This window comes from Saccostrea echinata, unplaced genomic scaffold, assembly GCF_033153115.1.
Source record: "Saccostrea echinata isolate AGI-Se365-2 ecotype Australia unplaced genomic scaffold, CSIRO_AGI_Sech_v1 ptg000029l, whole genome shotgun sequence".
NCBI classification, from domain to species: domain Eukaryota; kingdom Metazoa; phylum Mollusca; class Bivalvia; order Ostreida; family Ostreidae; genus Saccostrea; species Saccostrea echinata.
In genome coordinates, this window is record NW_026889778.1 from 22,730,124 (window position 1) to 22,754,366 (window position 24,243).

At 33.3% G+C, this 24,243-nt stretch overlaps 1 long non-coding RNA gene across 1 annotated transcript; it reads left to right on the plus strand.

The window, feature by feature from the left end:
* Nucleotides 1-2,428: 2,428 nt before the first annotated feature.
* LOC133194637 (uncharacterized) lies at nt 2,429-14,561 on the plus strand. The gene is made up of 6 exons (XR_009722146.1): nt 2,429-2,535; nt 6,839-6,908; nt 7,896-8,038; nt 13,075-13,184; nt 13,402-13,567; nt 14,486-14,561. It is a non-coding gene; the product is annotated as an uncharacterized LOC133194637 (long non-coding RNA).
* Nucleotides 14,562-24,243: the final 9,682 nt, after the last annotated feature.

Genomic DNA, 24,243 nt, shown 5'->3' on the forward strand with positions numbered 1-24,243 from the left:
TTTCACATTTTGATGCAAACTTTTATAGTTCTAAACAACCAACCACTCATTAATCAATTACTACATATAATTTAAATAAAATAAATTAACAATTAGTTAAAAGTTCATAATTATACACATTTTACCAACTCTTTTTTATGTATTCAACTACAAGATATTATATACATAATTTAAATAAATTTAAATTGATCAGAAATGTCAAAATGGAAAATTTGAGAAACATGGCTTCATTTACTGGACAGTACTGAAATTGTAGAAAAGAAGTTCATTCATTTATCAATTTTATGATTCGTTCTAGGAACAGATCAGAAAATATGTTTCAAAAATAGGTAGTATCTATTAAAATAATTAAAAAATCAAAGTGAAGGAACACTTTAGCATATGTGCCTGCCTGTTCATCTATTTGCAATCATACTAATAAATATACAAAGCTGATGTATCAAGATAATAAATGCTACTATATAAGTGAAGCATTTCAAGTAAATCTTTTGGTTGTAACCATTATAGCATTTTGTCGTGTTAAACAGAAAAAGTAATCTAACTATGAAGTAGCTCCCAAGTAGTCCATGTGCAAGTACTTCCAAGTTTCTTTTTAACAACCAGTTTTGTACCCATTTTTGCAGATGAGTAGGGCAGTATACATGGACCATATTCAAAAGCTTTAGAGATATTTATGAAATAATGAAAAAGTTTGGTAAAATAATTATAATTTCATTGCCTCAATTGATATAATTTACGTTTCTTTGGATTGAAAAATCTTTATATAACCTTCAATAAAAGTCCTTAATTATTTCCTATGTATCTTAAAACATGAGATCTGATTGGTTAGCAAGCGGGGTGTAAATTTCCTTACACCCAGCTAAAGCTGGGGTGGGGTGGGTGGGGTTAAATAATGTGACATCACAATGAATAGTTTCTATATCAAATAAACACCATACAACATGATGTCACGATGTATTGAAGCATGTAGTAAATCAGTAGTTTAAAATATTAGTGGAATTGGGTTTACAGAGAAATTATTAGGTTATATAGGAAATAAAGATTTGTTATCCAGGTGTAATCAAGGGTGTACAAAGATTTACCTGTTAGCAAATATAACCTATCACTGGGTCGTATTTTGGCTGACTTGCTTCATACCAATTGTTAGGCCTTTGTTTATATGCTAAATTTGACTATCGAATATTCCATCTACTTGATCAATATATAGGGCTCACAGTGGGTGTGGCCGGTCAACAGGGGATGCTTAATCCTCCTTGGTACGTGATCCCACCTCTGGAATTTTAGGGGGTCTGTGTTTATGCAGTGTTCAAAGATTTGTATTGTTTGTAATTTTTATGAAATAGATCACTGTTCATTATCTTCTCTTTTTCATTCCATATCAATACCCCGCAATCATAACTTTCACCTTTTGACTCCAGAATCAAGAGGAATCATCCTCTCCACTGGAGTAGAGACTGATCTAAAAGCCAATTTGAAAGCAACTAAATCATAAACACAAATTTAATTCCTGATGTACACATACCCTAAATTAAATTAGTGACTATTGTCTGCCCCAAAATAAATACAGGGACCCAAGACTTTATCTTTGAAATAATTAAAAATTCTTTTAAACAATGTATAAGTACTGCACAACAAATGTAAATCACATAACACATAAATATGCATAGACATTTAACACATACAACAGGGTGATTGGGCTATGTGTATGTTTAAGGTGTGCAATAGAACATCTCCTATGACATGATACAATATTTTACAAGATGGTGCTTATATATCGAATAAATTATGTGATATTTTGTTAGTATATTACTATATAGGTCTCTGGGTATTGCTAAGAGACCCCTAACATAGAATGAAATGCAAGTTGGGACCCATGCATGTAGTTTTCTCGTTTATTTAATTAGACGCATGCAATTTCTTCACTATAAGAGCATATTTTATGATTAAACAAATGTCATTTCAAACTCTACCAGATATACTGTAATACAGTGCCCTACACTCAGTATGTGTACAGGGTGATAAAAAATACATGATCAATATTGCCATTTATCATGTTTATTTACCAATAATTTCAAAACTTTTTAATTCTGTATTGCATATTTATGAAAAAATCATGACGATACTATCATTAATTACTTGCAATAGAATTAATCAATAAAATAAATGAATTGTGCATTTCCGTCCTCATTACCATCTTTCTTCAGCATCGACTAATACGAGGTTCGGCATGGCAATTATAAATAAATATTTATCTTTTTATTCTGTCTTCAAATGCTGTACAGCTGGTCTGAAAAAAATTGTGATGGATTACCAGAGGAAATAAGATCTGATTTATTAGAATTAAATGTTCTGTATTTAAAAAAAAAAAAAACGGGTTGGCAATTTACGAAACAACAGTGGGTCGGGTTATTTAGCCGACCAAAATGGCAGTACAGGCTCCGACCGAGGACTGAGGAAGCTTAGGATGACTAATAAGAATGGTTGCGGCGAGTGTTTTGTTGTGGAGGTATTAGAAGAATGTGTAAGAAACATACGGTTAGTCGCCTAAGTTCAAATCTATCAAATTCAAAGTTTTAATTAAAAGATATCTACAATTCTACACTTGGACGATACACTGATACACAGTCATTTAGCTGGTACAATCACTAGTTTTAGCTACGTAGCTTGAATTACCTACATAGCTTTATTTACCTACCTGAAGTAGCTTTATTTAACTACTAAATCAAACATTTCTTTAATTAGCTCTTTTCTCAAGATGTGCACAAAATCGCACTTTCGTGCAGTGATAATTTTCAACTTTTAGCTCATCTGAAAACAATTCATTATGTTCATGAAAAAAATTCTCTTGAAAATGTGTCTTTTTCTGCGCAATTGCACTCAAAGTTATAAAAGTTTTAGGGCTATATACAACGCTCAGTTAATTTGTGACCAAACAGTTACTATTAACAAAGAAGATCAGTTCAGGTAAACTTGATAATTAATTGGTAATTATTCAGCACAATGTGAAGTAATCATACTTATCCATGCCTCACCGCACACAAAGTGGTGTATGGTTACTCAAACAGCAGATATACTTCTGTATTCCGAATGTCGCAGACCCGCACTTCACGACTCATGGTATTTTACCTTGCGCAGTTACGTCTGTTCCTCGCATGACATATCCACACATTTGACAACCAACAAGTCATGAACATGCATGGTACACATGTATGTATAAAATAAACAATTTAATTCATAGTTTAACTTGCTGTAATCCTTGTAACAACAATAAAGCAGTGGAGATACCAAACACCAAAACCAAAAAATATAAAACTCATTTTTTGTTTACACTGCAATAGACTGGAGTCATCTGGAAGAGGAAGTAGTTGTAGATAGAATTTTCTAATCATTAAAATGATTAATGTGCTTCAGACCCGGTTAAAGAGAGGTGTGGTGAGGGCTCGTCTGGAGACGCAGTTAGATTATTTAACTAATTTGAAAGTAGTTCGTGCCCCAAAGCTATTAAAGAGTTTTAAGACCACGTTACAACATCCTGATGACTAAATGCACCCTCCTCCATCACATTAAAACCCAAGAAGATTATTATAAATTTATACTTGTACATAAACAAATTGATTGAAGAAATGCCCATGTAGAAAACGCATGGTTTTTTCTCGTCAATGTCGTAGCATTATAATGGTGGATGATAGTTGACATATTAGTATTGATAGAATACTTCCAATTACAATTACTTGTTTTTAATTTTAACCTAAAATCATTAAAGTCATGACTGTATTTGTAGACCCCTACAGTTTGGGGTATTTCGAATCCTGTGTGTACATGAGAGCAGATGAATAAAATACACATGCTGCACACTTGTTATATTAATTTTACATGTCAGATGTACACTCAATTTTTAGACAGGACCAAACTTTTACTAGTCAGTGTCGATCAGACATGCCTTATAAATGTTAAACCCTGTGTCCGAATGCATAAATATTTTTTACTTGTCTGATTCTGAACAGATTTAAAGAAATTTGTTGAATTTAATGAAGGCTAAATTAGCTATAAAAATAACTGACTTATTTAGATTTGTGTTATCATGAAGATAGAAATATTAGTTGCGCTCCTCCTCTCATTAGCAATATTTATCGAGGTATAACTGAGCGTTAAAGATGGAAAATTTATGCTATGCTACAAGTACATATTTTAACTTCAGTATCTTGAATCGTAGGATATCACAAAGATTTTTCTAGGACCCATTAGGTTCGATGTTTATATTCTACTCTAAAATGCTTAAAAATGAGTTTTTATACTACTAGTATCATTTACATTTTTGAAAAACATTTTTTAATAATTTTTTTTATCATGTTTTTGTCACAAATATAGTTTCACTATATATACCATGAAGAATTCACATCACATCAGAAACAGTTAATAACAAATGCCAGAAACAAATACAACAAAACAGAAACAGTTGTAACACCCTCTTGATCATCCTCATGTGCTTTTATGCTACATATTATAATAGTTCGGGTTAGAGATTTAATGCTGTTGGTTGCTAAGGCAAATATAAACAAAAAATGGGGCATAGTTCCTGGGCTCGACATTGTATGCTCATCCACTTGTCCAGTACAGGTACCAGTAAAATTTTTCATGAAAAATTGATAATTACTGACCACTTGTCCGATTTGACAAGGGATATTTTTCTAGGAAGAATTTTTTTTAGCTGAGCATGAAAACTTAAAGAATTAAAATTTGTTGTCAACTTTTTATCGGAGGTTCAAAATGAAAACATGCCATGCATGCGGTTTGTAAATAGTTAAATGTTGATCCTGCTCATAATAATGATGGCCCTGGTTGTCAAACTTGATCAGGAACAATGTTACTATGAAACTTGTCTGAAATATCTGATGTTTTTCAGGCATTTGTCACAATTTTAATTTTAATATTTAAAGTACCAGGAAGTTGACTACTTAGAACTACAGTAACTTTGAAACGTGTACTTTTACTGAAGGAAATTTGGGTTTTTATTATCTGGCAGGAGAGCTTTAGCAAAAGACAATTTAGGCTACAAAGGATAAGCAAAAGAAGGCAAAGAAAAATTTGAAGTCATATAGTCAGCTATTTCTTGTTGTTACTATTTTTCTTTCATACATGTAATTATATAACATGATTTACATCTACTTTAGGATAGGATGATACAGTTTAGTAATTTGCAATAGATGTGTCCACTCAAAATCTCAAAAACAGACTCAATGAATGTATTATAGACTATTGTAATGTACAATATTTTTTTCAAATTGTTAAATAGGTCTTTTATGAAATATTTTCATACAAGTAAAAGTTATGTTCAGACAAGTAAATTTCACAATCACTTACTTTGAGGGTAACATGCCAGAATATTTTCCCCAATTGTGTCACCCAATGTCGAATGCATATCTTGTCATTTAATTATTCAGTTTTATTTATTTCAATATATTAATATCCAAAAACATTATTGCTTACATGTATGTAATTGCTACATGAGAACCCCCTGGAGATAAGCCTATTATGGCAATAGATGGGACTGAAAAAAAAAAAAACCTTTGAGAAACAGATAATTGAGGTTTCAAGAATAGCGGGTAAAGATCATAAACTCACTGAACTTGAGCACTTAGACATATCCATGGTATTTGAGAAAGAGTTTTAAAATACATAAGTAAAACTGCCATTAACAATAAATTTTATTTCTCCATTTTTTATTTTAGCGCACCTGAGCCAAAGGCTTAAGAGAGGTTTTCTGATCAAAATTTGTCTGTTGTCTGTCACTGTTGTTGTTGGAGGCGGCAACATAAACTTTTCACATTTTCATCTTCTTCTCCAGAACCACTTTGCCAATATTAACCAAACTTGCCACAGAGCGTCCTTGGGTAAAGGAAATTCAAGTTTGCTCATATGAAGGGCTACACGCTCTTTCAAGGGGAAATAATTAAGAATTGTTGTAAATTTAATGGCATCTTTAAAAACACTTCTTCTCAAGAATCAGTGGACCAGAAAATGAAATTTCTCTGAAAGCTTCATTACTGTGTGCCAGAAAATGAAAATTCTCTGAAAGCTTCATTACTTAGTGTACATTCAGGTTTGTTTAAATCATGACCCCCCTCCCCTCCCCCCCCCCCCCCCCCCCAGGGTAGGGTGGGGCCACAATGGACAATCAACTTTTTACATATGAATAAATATACATCATCATGTGTAGTAAAAAAAAAAGTAGAACAGCAAGGCCATAGTGACTCGGGTGAGCATTGTTGCCCATGGCCACTTGTTCTTTTTACAGGCATTTTTTACTTTGACAAATTGCACTTTAATAATATAATTATAAGCTTAAATTGGATAATATTTTATTAACCATAACATTGTTATTCAAACTTTTGTGAAACTGTGAAATTAACTTGTCAAATGACTAGAAATTTCTTACTGAATCTAGATATGGATATACTGTTCTACAACATTTAAAATTTTACTGTGGCTCAGCACACATAAAAATTTTTGGAGATCAATAACATTTTGTCGAAATCAAAGACAAAACCAAATGCTTGGGTATTTATTTACAAAGTTTGATTTGTTAATTTCTTACCATATGAATAATTTACCCTTTCTTTCCAGTAGTACCTTGTTATGCCATGCTTAGCTTAGAGCCAGGAATAGCAAATCAAAATGAACTTAGTAAGTTATTGTTCTTTGTAGAAAGAGACAATTTCTTTTCATGTTTTCTTTTTCGGTTTCTCATTTTAGGCCTACAGTATTTATTTTTTACTCAAATATTAGGAATATTATACTTGTGGGCAATCAATGAATTTAAGGAGTACTCTTTTTTTAGGTGCTCATGATGCAACTTCCTGGATGGTGTGTTAACTGTTTATCAGCATGTGAAATCCACATGATTGAAGGTATCTTACCTATCAGTAATATCAATTTTCTCTATTAAAAGCTGCATAAGGAATTATTTTATTTCTGGTCTCAAATTTTTGTCCAAGCATCATTCATTTTTTCTTCATCTTTTATCTAGTGAGGGTCATATTAATTGATTAATTTAATCAAGGCTTTATAGTAAAATATAATGAATTGTTTTCTTGTGTATGACCTTTAAAGGGGCATAGACTCAGATTTGAAGTTAATATTTTCTAAAATTTTTGACTAGATCATGACATATGTGTGGCTATAGTATTTCACAGGGAAATATCATAAAAAACTTATTTTACCTGGAAATTATTGAAACTACGAATTTAGGGACGCATTTGATTGACACATCCTTGCACTTTCACAAAGTAAAACTTCATCCTTGATACTTAAAAAAAGTAGAATTTTTGTTGTGTTTTAATGAAATAAATTAAAGATAAAATCCAGAAAATTCACAGTTGAAATGTGAGAAAGCAAAACCAACTCATCAGTATTGTCAGTCCGTGCTCAGTGATGTGTGCAGAGTTTAACAAATTGATCACACCCAATGGAACGTAAACTGTTTTGTGTTCAATTTGTTAAACTCTTCACACATCACTGAGCACGGACTGGCAATACTGGTTAGTTGGTTTTGCTTTCTCTCATTTCTACTCTTAATTTTCTGGATTATATTTTTTTTTAATATTTTTTCATTAATATGTATCAAAAAACCTATTTTTCTTAAGTATTAAGGATGAAGTTTACTTGTGAAAGTGCAAGGATGTGTCAATCAAACGCATCCCAAAATTCATAGTTTCAATAATTTACAGATAAAATAAGTTTTTTATTATATTTCCATGTGAAATGCTATAGTCACATATATGTCATGCTATAATACAGACAATTTGAGAAAATATTTCAAAATGTCGAATCAGTGTCTATGTCCCTTTAAGAGTAACAGGTAACTTCACTTTTGAAAATAATTTTTCTTATTTCAGGAGAAGTCTCCCTTGTTAAAGATCAGCAACGGCAGATAAACAATGCATGATGCAATCTGCTCACTAAAAAGATTACAACAATACACCCCATGCATGTATTTCTACCTATCACCTATGTAACCTTTGTCATGCTCTTCAGAGAGGTAAGAAAACAAAATAATTATGAAAAAAAATTTTGGTAAAAGTGACACTTAGAGATCACTTTATCTGTTTGTCTGTCTGTCATACCCTAGCTCCTGAGAACTGTAAGAGGAATGGATTTGATACTTTGCACTTGCATTGCTTGACACTTTGGCTTTTGTAAAATACCATATACAGTCAAACTCGTTTACATTGAAATTTAAGGGACCTTGAGATTTATTTCAAATTAACCGAATTTCATTATATCTGTGTGCTATGAATTACATAAAAAATGTAGATACAGTTGAACTTCATTATCTGGAACACTGATATCTTGAATACCATGGATATGTCAAAGTGATTTGCTGTCCCAACCACTTATTCTTTAAGTATTTAACCCTCGATATCTCGAATCCTCAGATATCTCGAACTTTTTTCTCGGTCCCTTCAAGTTAGAGGTAACGAGGCTTGACTATACAGTAAAAAAAATATACATGTGAGAATTCATATTTTTTACATAACATTACATGCAGTGTTTCAGAAATGTACTTATCTCTATTTTTCAAAAATGTCCTAAATTTTTTTTACTGTTTTATTTTATTTTATTTTTTTTTTTTTTGATCTGTGTTAGAAAACTATCAAGACTATTTATACATGAAAAAAGTTTGTCCTGAACATTTCCGCATAGATGCAATGATTTGTCAGGTTCGAATCTATAGAACAGCCCTGTCTCATCAGCATTGAAAACATATGCTTCATATACTTCAATTCAAGAAGTTTATTTTCCATTTACTTAATTACAGTGGATTTATTTACTCCGGCACTTTCACCACTAGGGCTGTGTCAATATATTGATTAATCAATACATATCGATATTCAGGAATTTATCGTATCGACAAACTAACTTCCAATACGTATTGGGAAGACAGTTTTTCTTATAATTCTGTGAAAAAGTTGGGAATTTCAGTCACCAAAGATAATTTTTAACTGTTTTTAATTAAAACTGGTCAATAATAAAATAAACATTAAGGAGATAGCACATCTTAATTAACTATTGCAAAATTCATATACAACTATATTTTAACATATTAGTTTTTCAGTCATTAAAAGTTTGAATTTGAAGTGTTCTTTGTAAAGACAGTGAGACATATGAACTTCCAATTTGGTATTAAAACACCCAGTTTTTATCAAATTTATGCATTAAATGATTTACAAGACCTTTTTGCTAGACTTATTTAAGAATCCAATATATTGCATATTGCTTTATAAAATATCTTATCGAAATATTTTGGTCAATACACAGCCCTATTCTCCACACACCAATGTACACATGACACCCCTGCGTATTTTATCCATGTCGGTTTTAATGCCGTAGATAGAAAATAAAAATGGGGACTAATATGTTCCGGTGAGAAATGCTCAATTATTATTATTTTATCTATACAACACATATTAATTATATTTGTACAGGTCCACCAACATCAAATCACCTGTGAAAAATTAACACGTGCTAGACTTTATATATAGTCAGTCAACTGAGTCCATGCGTCGCAATCGGCAACTTCAATGTACCCGTTATCAAAACTGGTTCAGCAGACCCCAAAATCACTTCAAATTAACAGAGTTTTTCAAGTTAACCGATTTCAATCTACACGAGTATTTATTGCAAAGAAACTGTACCAGCATTTTGATTTTATATAATCACTCTGGCGGTCGATTGAATTATTATTATGTTTTTCTTTGTTTTTTGATTTTGAGAGGCAGGATTTTGATAATTAGCATTTATATCACATGTTACTGTATATGAGCTCATGACACTGTACTTTGAAACTGTATGCAATATAACCACACAAACTGAAATTTAAATACAATGAAAAGACATCAGGATGGGTATACCAAAAGTATCGTTATAGAGTGAATAGAGAGTGAAATCTCTTTTGGAAGATATCTGGGATAAAGGTATATTTATTAAAAATAATTATTTTAATTATTATACCCCCATTCCGAAGGAGAGGGGGTATACTGTTTTACCCTTGTGTGTCTGTCTGTCTGTCTGTCCCTAACAAATATTTCGTCACAGTTTTCTCGGCAACTACTCATCGCAGATGCTTGAAATTTTAGCACACACTTTATTGAGGTATGCCATATGGTGGGATTCATTTTTGTACGAATCCAATGTCAACTTCCTGTTTATCCGTGTGTCTGTCCATACCATACATAACAAATTTTGGTCGCAATTTTCTCAGCAACTACTGATTGCAGATGCTTGAAATTTTAGCACACTCTTTGTTTAGGCATGTCATATGTTGGGATTCATTTTTGTACAAATCCGATGTCAACTTCCTGTTTATCCGTGTGTCTGTCCGTACCATACATAACAAATTTTGGTCGCAATTTTCTCAGCAACTACTGATTGCAGATGCTTGAAATTTTAGTACATTCTTTGTTTAGGCATGTCATATGGTGGGATTCATTTTTGTACGAATCCGATGTCAACTTCTTGTTCATCCTTGTGTCTGTCCATAACTGAACTTGTGTATATTCACATCAGAATGTATATTCACATCAAAGCGGGGGTATTACTAGTGAACATTGGCTCACAGACTTCTTGTTAATTTCAATTTTATAATTCACTTTAGCTTTGAAGGGTGGAGAATCATATATCTATTGTCAGATTTTTTATGATAAATGCTATTCTGTATGGGTCTTACTATTTGTGGATTTTTTTTCTTTGCTATGTAAGGGCTATTTTGAAATTATAATGAGACATTTACTTTTACTCCATAAAAGAAAGACATAAATTCATGAAAATTTGTCAACATTTTCACAAGAACAAATAAAACAGCTATGCAAAATTTCTAATTGATAGGATAATTAGACATGTCCCATTGGAATTATAAACTTGCATATGTCTATTGACCTAAAGCATCATTGCTTCTTCATTTTCATCTCATGCCAGCCATAGATCTTTACCATGTTGAGACAGTCTGGAAGCTTTAATGCTCTGACATCATAGAGACAACTCAACTGATTGAGATGAAACCTTTTTAGGGTTAACAGGCATGTTGTGTAGATGTGCAGAAGGAAGGTCATTTTACCCACACTTACATGCACATGCGTGCGCGTGCAAGGAGTGAAATGACTGAAACAATTAAAACACCATTAACCTTCCTGTTTTTTTTATGATATGCTTTGAACTTCATTGTATAAACTTATATTAGTGGTGTAGACAAGAAGAGGTGGTTGAATTAGCAAGAAAGCATGTGCATGCATGTGTGCTTTGCTCTGTTTGACTGACACAAAAAATCTCAATAACCTTTTTTTTGATGAAATGCTTTGAAATTTAAAACATAGTCATACACAACAAGGCTCTACATTTTGATATAATATATGAGATATTGTGAAAACACGCTCATGCAAGTGTGCTGCAATTTGATTGGCTTAAACTTTAAATGGCTGTTACAGTAGTAACTTTCTTAGTTTTTAACAAAACTGGATGGAATTTACAATATAGATAGGTGTATTGGGTCTACATTGTGCTACTCTGAAAATTGAATGCAAGAACGTGGATTCTGATTTGCTAATACTTATATGGCTGTATCTCTCATTGTTTTCAATGAAAATCTTTAGATTTCTTACATAGCTATTTATTGTGAGTCTCTTCACGAGGAAGGAATATGAAATATTTAGAAAATATGGGCATTTGCATGCGCTAGGGGTGTAACGATACAGCAATACATCGATCGTATTGATCGCAAGGGCTGATGATACGCGTATCGCCATGTATGTATTCTGATACAGTAGAAGATAATTTTCATTGTTTTGTTTGTAACTTCTACATTCATCCTAACAAATTTTAATGTTTTAAAATGGCTGAAAAAAGGTAGCAAAGAAAAAATACAATATCAAGACTATAAATCCACCTTTTGTTAACTTTGATAAGGGTTATCAAGATATTCTTTGTATATTTTCTATAACTTTGGAGTTAGCAAAGAATTATATGTTAAGATAAAGCTTAATTCAATTGGTGACAGCTGTATCGTGGTACATGTTGTATATCACATGACCGTATCATGATATGTGTCATATTGTTAGGTAGTTTGCAATACTCAGGCCTAGCATGTGCTGAAATCCAATTGGCTAATACTCGAAGAACTATACCAGTGTTGTTTTTCGAATAAATACTACTGAAAATAAAGTATAGATTTATTAAACAAAAGAATTGCATAATTAAATGAAGCCTGTAATGAATGGGGCCAATAAGAGAATGGGGAAATGTCTGGGGAACATCTGAAACAGTTCTCGTTACAGTTAGCACTAGTTGTTATTGTTTAAGCAGATCTTTTAGTCTGGAAAAGAGTTCTCCACAGAGCTACGTAAAATTCTATAGGTATGCTTGCTGTGTCGCATTGACGTCAAAATCTATTTTATTGATGTAATCAGATATCTATACCAAGCTTAGATTTTTTTATGATCTCCGTATTTCTGATTGAAATTCTAAGAAGCTTGCACAAAGTGAATTGAAATGAAATTGAAAAAATAAATACCGATATATAATTTGAATTATTTTCGCTCTTGCTGTATATTGGTCAACTGGGAGTTTGAACATAGGTATAACATATTTCAATATATGATTTCGTGACGGCACCGGGTACCCCTTCTATTTACCTATTAATATACCATTGAAAAGAAGAAATAAAATATTTGTAAAATATTTGTTGCTTTTATTAATTCTTAGTGTTTTTCAAACATATATGCCATTTTTCACCAAAAGGCATTACTTGGAAAGAAAAATAAACACTATGTACTAATAATCTCTTAACAGCCCTCATAATGCTTGTATCAAATAATATTTGACCATCTTAGATTTTCTTTTAATCTTAAATGATGCTGTTCATCAGGCGACACATGTGTTCCTTGGAACACTCTTTTAATTTTAGCTAGCAAGATTATTTGGACTTAAAAGTCAAGTTAATAATCTTTTAACAAACATTTTCTTCTGTCATGTTTAATTCATAGTCACTAGGCTACACTGAAATTTCCACTCATTGCTTTTCAGTCATCGACGGGAAAAGGAATTACCGGTAAGTTGACAGGACTTTCCACACTGTTTCTGGTAGCAGCTTATGATTGAATTGATGGTAGAAGACATGGCCCACTTAATCAAAGGTAAATCTCATGGAATAGTGCTAATAGTACTGATATTTTTTTTTTACTCTGTTTTGCATTGAAGCTTTAGGTCAAGGGCAAATTTTCTTTGTGTGGATTCTTTTATTCTTCTCAGAATGTGTGGCTGCTAATTGAGCCATAGCTGTCTGTTTTCTTTGAGAATCAAAGAATTGCAGCAAGTCTTCTAGGTTTTCAATGAAATTTCCTTGTTTTTCAGATAATCTGTATAGAGTGGCACCTTAACCACCACTGGTGAAATAGAAGATGACTAGTGGATGGTCATCACTTTGCAGCTCACTTTCACTTTCTGCAGCCCATCTCTTCTCATTCACAATCATTGTCTTTGGAGGAATGGTGACAGTGCAGTCCTCATGACTGGGCAGGTAACTTCCTTTCCTTTATTTCTCAGCTTTCACCTTTCTTACAAAATTTATTTCCATAGAACACTGCTACAATATTCTTCCTCTAAGAACACAGTATATGTCACTTGGGTAGCAGCTTAGAATTGGGTTTTCCCAATGGCACTGAAGGTGGCATTTTGTATTGAGCATCTCCTTCCACTCTGATACGTGTATCAGGAGTTCCCCATTTTTCATTTAGATCCTGAATGTTCTGTTATATATTCATCATGCTGGTCTTCTACCCCCACAATAAAGGTTGGGGGAATATATAAGAATCACCTTGTCAGTCTATCGGTGCCAACTTGTTGGTCATTGGAAGCTCAAACTTGGTACAAAGAATGTTTATGACCTGTTGGTGTGTCAAGATCTTGACCCAAGGTCATTCCAGCTAGTTCAACAGGGTTTGACACTAAGGCATGTTTGACCCAGTCTAGTAAATGAGTAGTCCAGTCGTGTAAAAGACCAATTGGTCGTATTGATAAAATAACTGTTGAACCCCCATTTCAGTCCTTCAAATAAATTATCTAAAAACTTTTAAAGAAAGGACAAGGTATGGTAATGGCCGAATCTGGCCCCTTATTTGATGTAAAAGTCAGAACACAGTTAACTGTTGCAACATTCTAAAAGACACCCCAAACCAGGGGCCAAAAAGGGATCTTAGCGTATCTTATCCTTTCTTATATGTTAGATTGTAAACAGTCATTGCTCTGTAAAGAAAAAATCCCCACATGTCCCAATCACTATTTTTAGCCACAGCTGTTATTAACAAGTCAAGGGCAAAACTACTTTTGTTCAGTACAATGTTTCAATATGATGTAAATAGTTAAGTTTAGTATAGTTTTAAACTAATTTATTAATATTAACGATAATTATTTTATGAAAGTTTGTTGAATCTTTAAGGCTTATATTGCTCAAATGTCCTGATGAACCCGACGTGATTGGCGGGATCCCATCAAACAGTCTGTCAAAATTCAAGGTCACTGACAGAAATGATATAAATTCTTGTCCAGGATATCAGTTTGCAACAGAGAATCATTGAAGCTCATTCTTGGTACAAAGATTATTGAAGACCTGAGAGAGTGTCATGACCTTGGCCCATGGCAATTCTGGCAAGTTCAAGGTCACTGGCTTAAAAGGTATAAAACACTTGTGTAGGCTGTAACTTTGTAATGGAGAATCATTGGAAGCTCTTACTTGCTACAGAGATTGTTTATGACCTGGACGTTTGTCTTGACCTTGACCAAGGTCATTCTGGCAAGTTCAAGGTCACTGGCAGATAAGATATAACATTCTTGTCCAGTCAATAACTTTGTAACTGAGCTTTAATTTGCTACAAATTTTTTTTTCTGACCTGAGGGTCATTGTGACAAGTTCAAGTTCAAGGAGAAAAATTGGGTGTCCATATTTCACTCTTAGATTAATCATGTCCAAAGATCTGTCTGTTTTATCAAAGTCATTTTGGTAAGTTCAAGGTCACATTTACACATTCTAAATAAAAGAATTGCAGCAGGGTTATAACCTTATTATTTTGTTAGCTCGCTCAAAGCTCCTTTAGCTGACATAAGTGATGTAATAATTTTTCTCACTTTGTTTCAGGTCTACTGCATGTTGACTGCTGATACTTGTTCTCTATTTACTCCGAGAGACCTACTACACATTGTACCTCAGTTATGACTGTACTCGTGCTGGCTTCTATGATGTTAATTTCCTTTACCTGCACTGCGTTAAACTCTGTTACTGTCGAACACCAACAGATGAAAATAAGATTTAGCTGATCCTGCCAACATTGTGACATAAGCGGTCTAATGTCCAATATCTCACTCTGCAGTCAAACATAATTTTTTTTGTATGAACGCTCAGTAAAACATTGGAAATGTTAGACTTTTTTAGTATTGATTTATATAGTTACATATTTTTAAAATAATAACAATTCTTTTTATTGATGTATGTTTAAGTATGCAAAAATGAACATTGATGATATTAAAGGTGAGGTATTTATTTGTGATTTATCTTCTGAATAAAATTTTATATCAATAATTTATGCTCTTGTTTATACAAACTGCAAATGAGGCTTTCTATTCATTAGGAACTGGACCCATAATTACTTCCTTAAGGAGGAATGCCACACCAAAATTTAATTCGATTTGTCTTAAGACATCCATTTAAGGAAGCTCTAAACGCTTTTTGGGCTTTGAGAAAAATATATCATATAAAGGTGCACATATTCAGTGTATCAAGTTCATTTTCAACATAAAGTACCTGCCTTATTTCTGCAGAAAAAATGTTCAAAGACAATGAACTATTTGTGAGCAGAAATCAGAAATGTTTTTTACTTGCATCAGGAAAATTAATGGAAATAATGTATTCAATTACTTAATCTTGGTCTAACATAACATTAAGAATACTTTAATTCATAAGAAATTGTGTCATTAACTGTAGATTCCCATTTATGCTATTTTTCTTCTAAGGGCAAATCACCCAATAAAACTACCCTACAAATAGAACTCTTTAGTGTGCAGTGTTTAGAGCTTCCTTAAGTCATGGTTTCAGCATTGAAAGGCCTAGCTCTTAATTATTTTATAAGAATTTTCTCCAATTTTTCATAGAAAATGAAAAAAAATGTTTTACCCTGAATTGACTGTACTGCAACAAAAAAGGGGGAGCTGCCCTTTCAATGAATGAAATATATGTAGATAACGAACGGTATTCAAGCTCAAATGTCCATTAAACAATACAAATCGGGAGCAGAGCAAACACGGAGCTCTAAAATGTCAGAGGTGGGATCAGATGCCATGGAGGAGCGAGCATCCCTTGCCGACCGGTCATAACCGCCGTGTGCTCCTTGTCATGATCGTGAAATACGGAAAAATCCGTCGACAAGGAACCTTTTCAATCGTGAAAAGTAAAGTTTGTAGTTTCAAGTCTGTAACAATGTTTTTTAAGGTGGAGAGGGGTTGAGCCTCAGGAAAACATTCAGGATTTTTTTTAAATGTTAAAAAAGCAAAATGTTTACAAGCAATAAAGGGAAATAGGCTGTTGACTATTTTACAAAACTTAAATTCTTAAAACTGAGAAAGGAGGGGGAGGGTGGTGGTGTAATACTCTCATTTTCTTTTCTGCACGAAATATATTCTGTACAATACGGTGCAAGCGGTTCAACGCTACCACAGAAAAGTGTGGAAAGTGTGTGTTTGGGGGGGGGGGGGTGTCTCAGATAAAATAATACCATGCATACAGGTGTATCTGCAAAAGACAGATGAATCCAAATCCAAATCTTATGTAGAGAAAGAATACATATTCTTTTACATGTACCGGTAAATACAATGTATAAAAATGTTTGTTTGTTTGTTTGCTTAGTTGTTTAACGTCCCTTCGAGAATGTTTCAATCATATTGAGACGCCAACACTTGCTGGTGGGGGGCTGCAAATTTAGACCTGTACTCGACACTTGCGGCTTTTGAGCAGAGAGAGATCTTTTTCGTGCCAGCATCTACTGCGATAAGGGACTTCGGTTTATACGGTCTTATCCTAAGGACCGGTCTCCACCTTATACAGTACGGAAATAATCCATACATTGTAAAAACAGTTTAGAAATGAGGCAAAAATGATACTTATATACATTTTTGTATGCTACGAAGAGATGCAAAAACAGATATATTCGAGGTGCCGTAACATATTTGGAGATTCGACCGTACATTATTTCGCCTACCACAATATCGAAGTGTATGCTTAAATCTTTGATAAAGTCCCAATATTTAATTACATTGTGACCCATATTCTTTTTCTTGAAATGTTGGGTTTTCTTTGGTGATTATTCAGATTTTGAGGGCTTGAATCATTTCCTTTGATTTAATGTATTGTATAAAGTTATATGTTGCAAATTTCTCTCTGCTTTATAGGTTTAAAGACTATATGTATATATCTTCAAATCATTTTAATTCACTAGCAGATTGAAGGGATATATAAGTATATCTATAGATGTAAACTCTCGAAGCTGTGGAGCTTTTCGACATCTGAGGATACATGTATGCGTACCTACTGGCACGGATATCGGCTTAATACCACTGATTTCGGTCACTGGAAGAGAGATTCTTTATACATGTATTTTCAAGAACAGATTCTTTATTTCCAAAATCTGCCAGCGCCCCCCTCTTAATTACCCCCCCCCCCCCCAATAGAATGAAAATTGTCGTGCCCTAAAAGATTTTGATGATTTCTTTAAAAGAATAGATTAGATAGAAGTTTCTAATCTGAATTAAATTCAAACTATTCGGAAATTGAAATTATTATTTGTTTTCTGCATCAAGCGTATGAGAAAAGCAAATTTGGATTGAAAATTAACTTCAAGCTAGAATTTCAATCAATTTTTCTCAGACGTCCGACACGAATTCGCTTTCTATCACCAAATCATATGCGGCTTTTCCCCAACCAACTCAGAACCAGCAGCATACTTTGTACATATCTTAGGACTATCTTAAGATACGTCTTTGGATGTAAAACAAAAGCATCTTAGGAATATCTTTAGTTAAGAGGTCGTAATTTGGGAGGGGGGGGGCGTGGTCATGGGATCCGGTCCCCTTGGAATTTTTAGAGTTGTTGAAATAATATTAATAGTAAACCCAATCCCTCTAGAAAACACGGACCCCTGTTACAATGGCATAGAAAGTCACATACATTTATACATCTTCTGTATATCTATAAAGGCAAAGCGATTTAACACCCCCTCCCCCCTCCAAAACGAAATAGCTATATAAGGTATGGATAAGTTTATGGTTTTTTATCCATGCTTGACAATAATGTCTGAGTCTTCTTTTTTTTTTGAGTGCGCGGCTCTGTACCCTCCTCCCCTCTCCGGAAAATGCCTGTATCCGCGCTTGATATGTATTGGTAATAATAAAATGTTTCAGAAATTTTATAAATAATCGCTATTCCTCGATTTTCATTTCAAATTTTTTATCAGGTTTGTCCATTCTTATCCCGTTTTCATGTATTGAGCTGTAATAGATATAATAGAGAAATAAAATTAAAAAAAAACAGAAAAGAAAATCTATATGCAATTTTTAAAAAAAAAATATTTATATTAATGGATAAGTCAATTTGAAAAAAAAATTGAAGCATTCCCTTTTTGAATAACAATAAAAATTAACATTATAACATTATGATATATTTATAATTCAAATATAAAGAACAATTGAGATTAGTAATAAGATTTATTTTCAAAATGCCACTTCTTGCGGATGTTCGTCCCCAGATGTAACAGACCCCCACCCCACCCCTCCCTCTCTCTCTGTAGAAAGGTTGGAGGTAGTGCCCGTCTGCATCCGCGCCGTAGTCACGTTTATGAACGTTTTAACCTGCTACATGTTTCATTCATCAATTAATAAATGTATTTTCATTTATCACTGTCTCTTTTCTATTTGTACGGTTAAATGCATACATATACATTGACACGGCACAGTGTCTACTTAATTGATTTAATTCATAAAAGAAATTAATATTTTTACAAAAACTATTGGATTAAATTATATAAACTCTGTAAATTCAATATATTCTAGTTGTTTTCCTGGCACCAGCGCTTCTGATATCATTTAGATATGTCTTAGGATAAGCACATCGTCGTCTTGAAGTTAGGGCAAAGATAAGGAAGTCTCCTAAGATAGGATAGCTTCGTTGCCCCCCCCCCCCCATCTCTCTTCTCCCTATGATATGCCGTAAGCTCGTCCCAGGAAAGCTTCAAAAGCATGCCTGCAACTCTAGAAAAACATACCATTCTTTGACAAAAAGAGATAGGAGAGAGAGAAATTTATGACGCCAAGTGCAAGGAATATATATATATATATATATATATATATATATATATATATATATATATATATATATATATGTATATATATATATATATATATATATATATATATATATATATATATATATATATATATATATATATATATATAAATGAGATACTTAGATATATATATATATATAAATGAGATACTTAACCCCCTCCATTTCCCGGATTTCATACAAGTATAAGCCAAGTATTCACATAGTGCAGTTTTGATTTATTAACTATGCTGTATTTATTATATAAAGGCATGGAATAAAATGTGATAATAACATACGTCATTATAATAGTGGTTGTTACATGATTTTGGGGAATGCGAAAGAGAATCTGCTTAAATGCATGTAAAATTTTAATTTTTGCACTCAATATAATTATGTAGGTTGCAAATTTCGAATGTTCATTACGTCATACATGCACTGAGGTTTTCATCATCTCAACCCCTTAACAGCATACAATTCATCTAATTCTTGAAAAATATTCAATGACTAAATTAAATTACATGAAAGTTTATACCTGTATGAAATCCGGGAAATGGAGGGGGCTAAGTATCTCATTTTTGACTCATCTTCACGTACCTAAATTAATTCTTTTCTTCCTGTTCAACTATATCTACTTTTGGTTTCAGAATTACATTGTAATTAGTTATCAGTTAGTTGATCAATGGTCAGTTAGGATTTAGAACTGATGAGGGAATCCGTACACCTACCCCTGGGATTTTCAGTCTTAAACTTTATAGAGTCAAATAACCTTCCCCCCAACCCCCTAAGGAGAGGAAACGCAGAGCTTTCGGAATTCATAAAATGTACATGCATTTACAAGAAGGAAAGGGGTCTGTCAGTGTAACCCCTTTCTAGTTAATTTTGTATCATTCATTTGATTTATGCCCAATTCTTTTTAGATGCATGTATAATATCCTCTAGTCCCTTACAAAGTCTTGTGTGATGTTTCCTTTTTTATTACATGTGCACTGCATGCACCGCTTGGTATTGGAAAAAAACCATCTAGTTCAGAACATTAATAAAAGTGTTAAAGTTCTGCCGGCAATTAATATTTCGTAGTAAATAAGGAAATTCTAAATACTAAATTTGGAGATTTTTCAAATTGGTGCGCTCATATCTCAGTCCTTATCCCAGTTTATATCAAATCAATGTATTTAAGAATAGTTTGATTTATATTAAGATTTGGGTTGTTAAGCGCAACATCTTGTAATTTTTGCTAACCAATGCAAAGTAACATGCACCGCATGCACCAATCACCTTTTCCTAGTGAGTACTGAATCTATAAGTATTAGTATGCTGTCACGGTTGTTAAATTTCTGTTAAAGTACATCATTGAGGGAGTTAGCAAGATTCCAGTTCCCCAAGGCCAGGACTATTTCCCGAGGCGAAGATTCCAGTTCCCCAAGGCCAGGACTATTTCCCGAGGCGAAGCTTCGCCTCGGGAAATAGTCCTGGCCTTGGGGAACTGGAATCTTGCTAACTCCCTCAATGATGTACTTTTAACTGTTTTATTATACCGATACAAACGTAAAATTTAGAGGATTCGGATGGCGTGATTTCAAAGCAGGGATTAGCTCACTGTACTAACACACGGAGATATGTCCATTCACATATCATACCAATGTAAAAGTAAAATCATTTCGGATAACCGGGAATTAGCTTTCGAAGGAGGGATTGGCTCATTTGACTAACGCACGGGGATTAGTCCATTCATAACGATTTCCAGGGAATTAGTCAGATACAATAACTGCGACATAAACACTTCGTGGTCGTTTCATTTTGTAAATGAGCAGAAACTGTACAATAACTACAAAATATTAACAATACAGAACTGTTTAATTTTAGCGATGATGGAAAGCTGTGTGAATCACTCAAATTACATGACAGCGCTGTTACGTATTTACTCAAAATTTTAGATGAATTTAGGATAGAAGTGAACAGCGGCGGATCCAAAATTTTAGAAAGGAAGGAGGAGGAGAGCAGTTCACGGATGGTTTTCTTTGACAAAATAAAGAAAAGAAAAAAAATTGTCCAAACTCTAAAATCGTATTTCCTGGGTTAGGGATACTAGGATAAGGATATAAGGATACTAGCTCATCATTAGTCCTGAAACTATGTGCCTGGTCGTTACGTGTGAATAAATTAAAAATTTACGAAAGCCAAAAAGAAAAAAAATCAAACAACTCAAAGTTGAGGGGGGGGTGCCCGACGCGCGCCAGTATGTGCTCTAAAACCATTTTCCCGGGAAATACTTGAGGATGGGGGGGGGGGGGTCTACCGTACAAAGTCGGTCCTTTTGCTGGTTAGAACAATGTTGAGGTCTACATGAATATTTTATGTATTTGAAGGGTCGAAGAAGGTCTTGATTAAAACTATGTAAATTAAGATTTACGACGCTATCACCCCCCCCCCCCCCTCGCCTGTGTATGACGAATGATGACCCTTATTGTCAACACACATGGCGCACGTTCTTACAGCGCACCGTAAGAATGATTGAAAACAAAAAAGTGTGTTTCCTAACTTTGTTTACATCTCTTTTGTGGGGCATAAGCAAAACGTCCTCTATCGGATAACACATCGTCCTCGCAAGGTTAACACAGCGTCCTCTCAAGCTTAACACACCGTCCTCTCACGGTTAACACACCGTCCTCTCAAGCTTAACACACCTTCCTCGCAAGGTTAACACACCGTCCTCTCACGGCTAACACACCGTCCTCGCAGGGTTAACACACCGTCCTCTCACGTTAACACAACGTCCTCTTACGTTAACACAACGTCCTCTAAAGCATAGTGAAAAAATCATGCTTTAATTTTCAAAATACAACATAATGCAACCCCCCATCGTGTATCTAGTGCCAAACCTTATAAATATACCAAATCTTGAAAAAATATCTCAATTAGAAAGTATAGTCCTCGGAGGAAGGTGGGGTGTCATAGTCCTCGAATGGTCGGTGATGCATGTGAGGGTGTGTGTGTGTGTGTGTGTGTGTTCTTCTTTTACGCAAATCTTTTAATTCAATTGTTCAAATTTTGAATTCATAGCAGAAAATAACCAACTGAAACTAAACAGTTCCCGGTCCTGAAAAAAAAAACTTTCTGGAAACTCAATTTTACTGTTGAATACTTCATTGTCAACGTTTGAGTTCGGAGAAGTAAATGCATTAATAAATCGATATGATCGTATCAATCTTGACAAAAAATTAACAGGATAGTGCATGAAACTAAAATAATCTTTCACACACCCCGCCCACAAAAATAAAGTAACAAAGCATAATTAACGGAAAACATCCTTTGGATTATAATAATAAAAACAGTTGATTTTATGGCTAATAATCACACTCTTCCGTATTTGACAGATAAGTGATACGACAAGCGGAAAACGAAACTTCTTTTCTAGAGTTGTTAAAAATCATATGACTAAAAACTTAAACTGAAGACAGACATACATGTACTACTAGTATATCATGTCATATATTCTCATTGGAACATTTACAGTTTTCTTACTTATATCAAATGGTTATGGATACGGTAAGTTGAACGATAAAATATTCATATAAAAATAAACAGCGTAGAAATTCATATATTCTCAATAAAAAATAAAATGTACTTTATAGCTCTAAGATGGCGGGAAATTTTTTGCTTGCAAAACTGAACAATGTGTATATTCATAAAATTTGTTATGATGAAGTGTAAAATGCAAGGACGATTTTCCTAAGGTTGTTCAAAAGTTGAATTCATTATTAGAGCTCTATAAATATTTTCAAAGGACCTAAAAAGGATATCAAATTAAAAAACATGTTGATTTTATTACTATTTATCTTTTTATAAAGTCTATTTTTTCTGAGTGAAGAAATCTTGACTATCCTTATAATTTAAAATATGGACTACCGTATTTAAAACAAATGTTAATATTTACCTGTAGCTGCAATTTGACACTTGTACGTAGAAAACAAGTATGAATAAATGTTTTGTAAAAAGCCTACTGGCAATTCTAATGCATGCCCTCTGTTCATTTAAAGAATTTATATAAAAATAGATATAAATCTTACATATAGTTTTTAGTATATGTATAGAAGCATGTCAATCGAAATCGTTACTTACGGCTTACCTCACGTACATGTAACAAGAGTGTTTGTTAATATACCTGTCCAAATTCCCTGAAATAGTAATCGATCGATTAAAAGACTTTCTAGAATTTCATATTGTACGGGGACAAATTCTCGCACAGTGGTAACAGAAGTGTATGTGTTCTGTGTTTAATATGAATGATAAGGACGATGGATACATGTACGAAGACACTGTTTGCACAGATTAAATTCTAAGAAAGCTCAAACAACACAGATAACTCTGAAAGTGACATGAAGATCTTTAAAGTTTCTAAACATTGATTCTCTTTAAAGAATAGCAATGAATAACAAAAATACCTTGTCTTTTGTAGATAATTTATCAGAAGGCCGTCCAATCGTCGTTTATAATACAACGAACTTATCGAAGGGAGTTAGGATATATAAAAAGTCTTCATGTTTCCCCTTTGAATACTTCGAAAATTTGACATTGGTTGTCGATCTTTTAGATGTTCGAAGTGTGTACCAGATTGAATTTATATTAGGTATTAGATTTTAATTTATCTATTAGGATGAAAATTAAAATTTGATATACCAAAAAAAATCTTGATGTATGTACTGAAAAAATTGACAAAGAAACAATTTTTATTGAATGAAACTAATCACTTTGATGTGTTCATGCAAGATTTTCAGCTATATATTTATTGTTTGAAATGCAGAATTCTTAATTTAGATGAAATTGTTTTC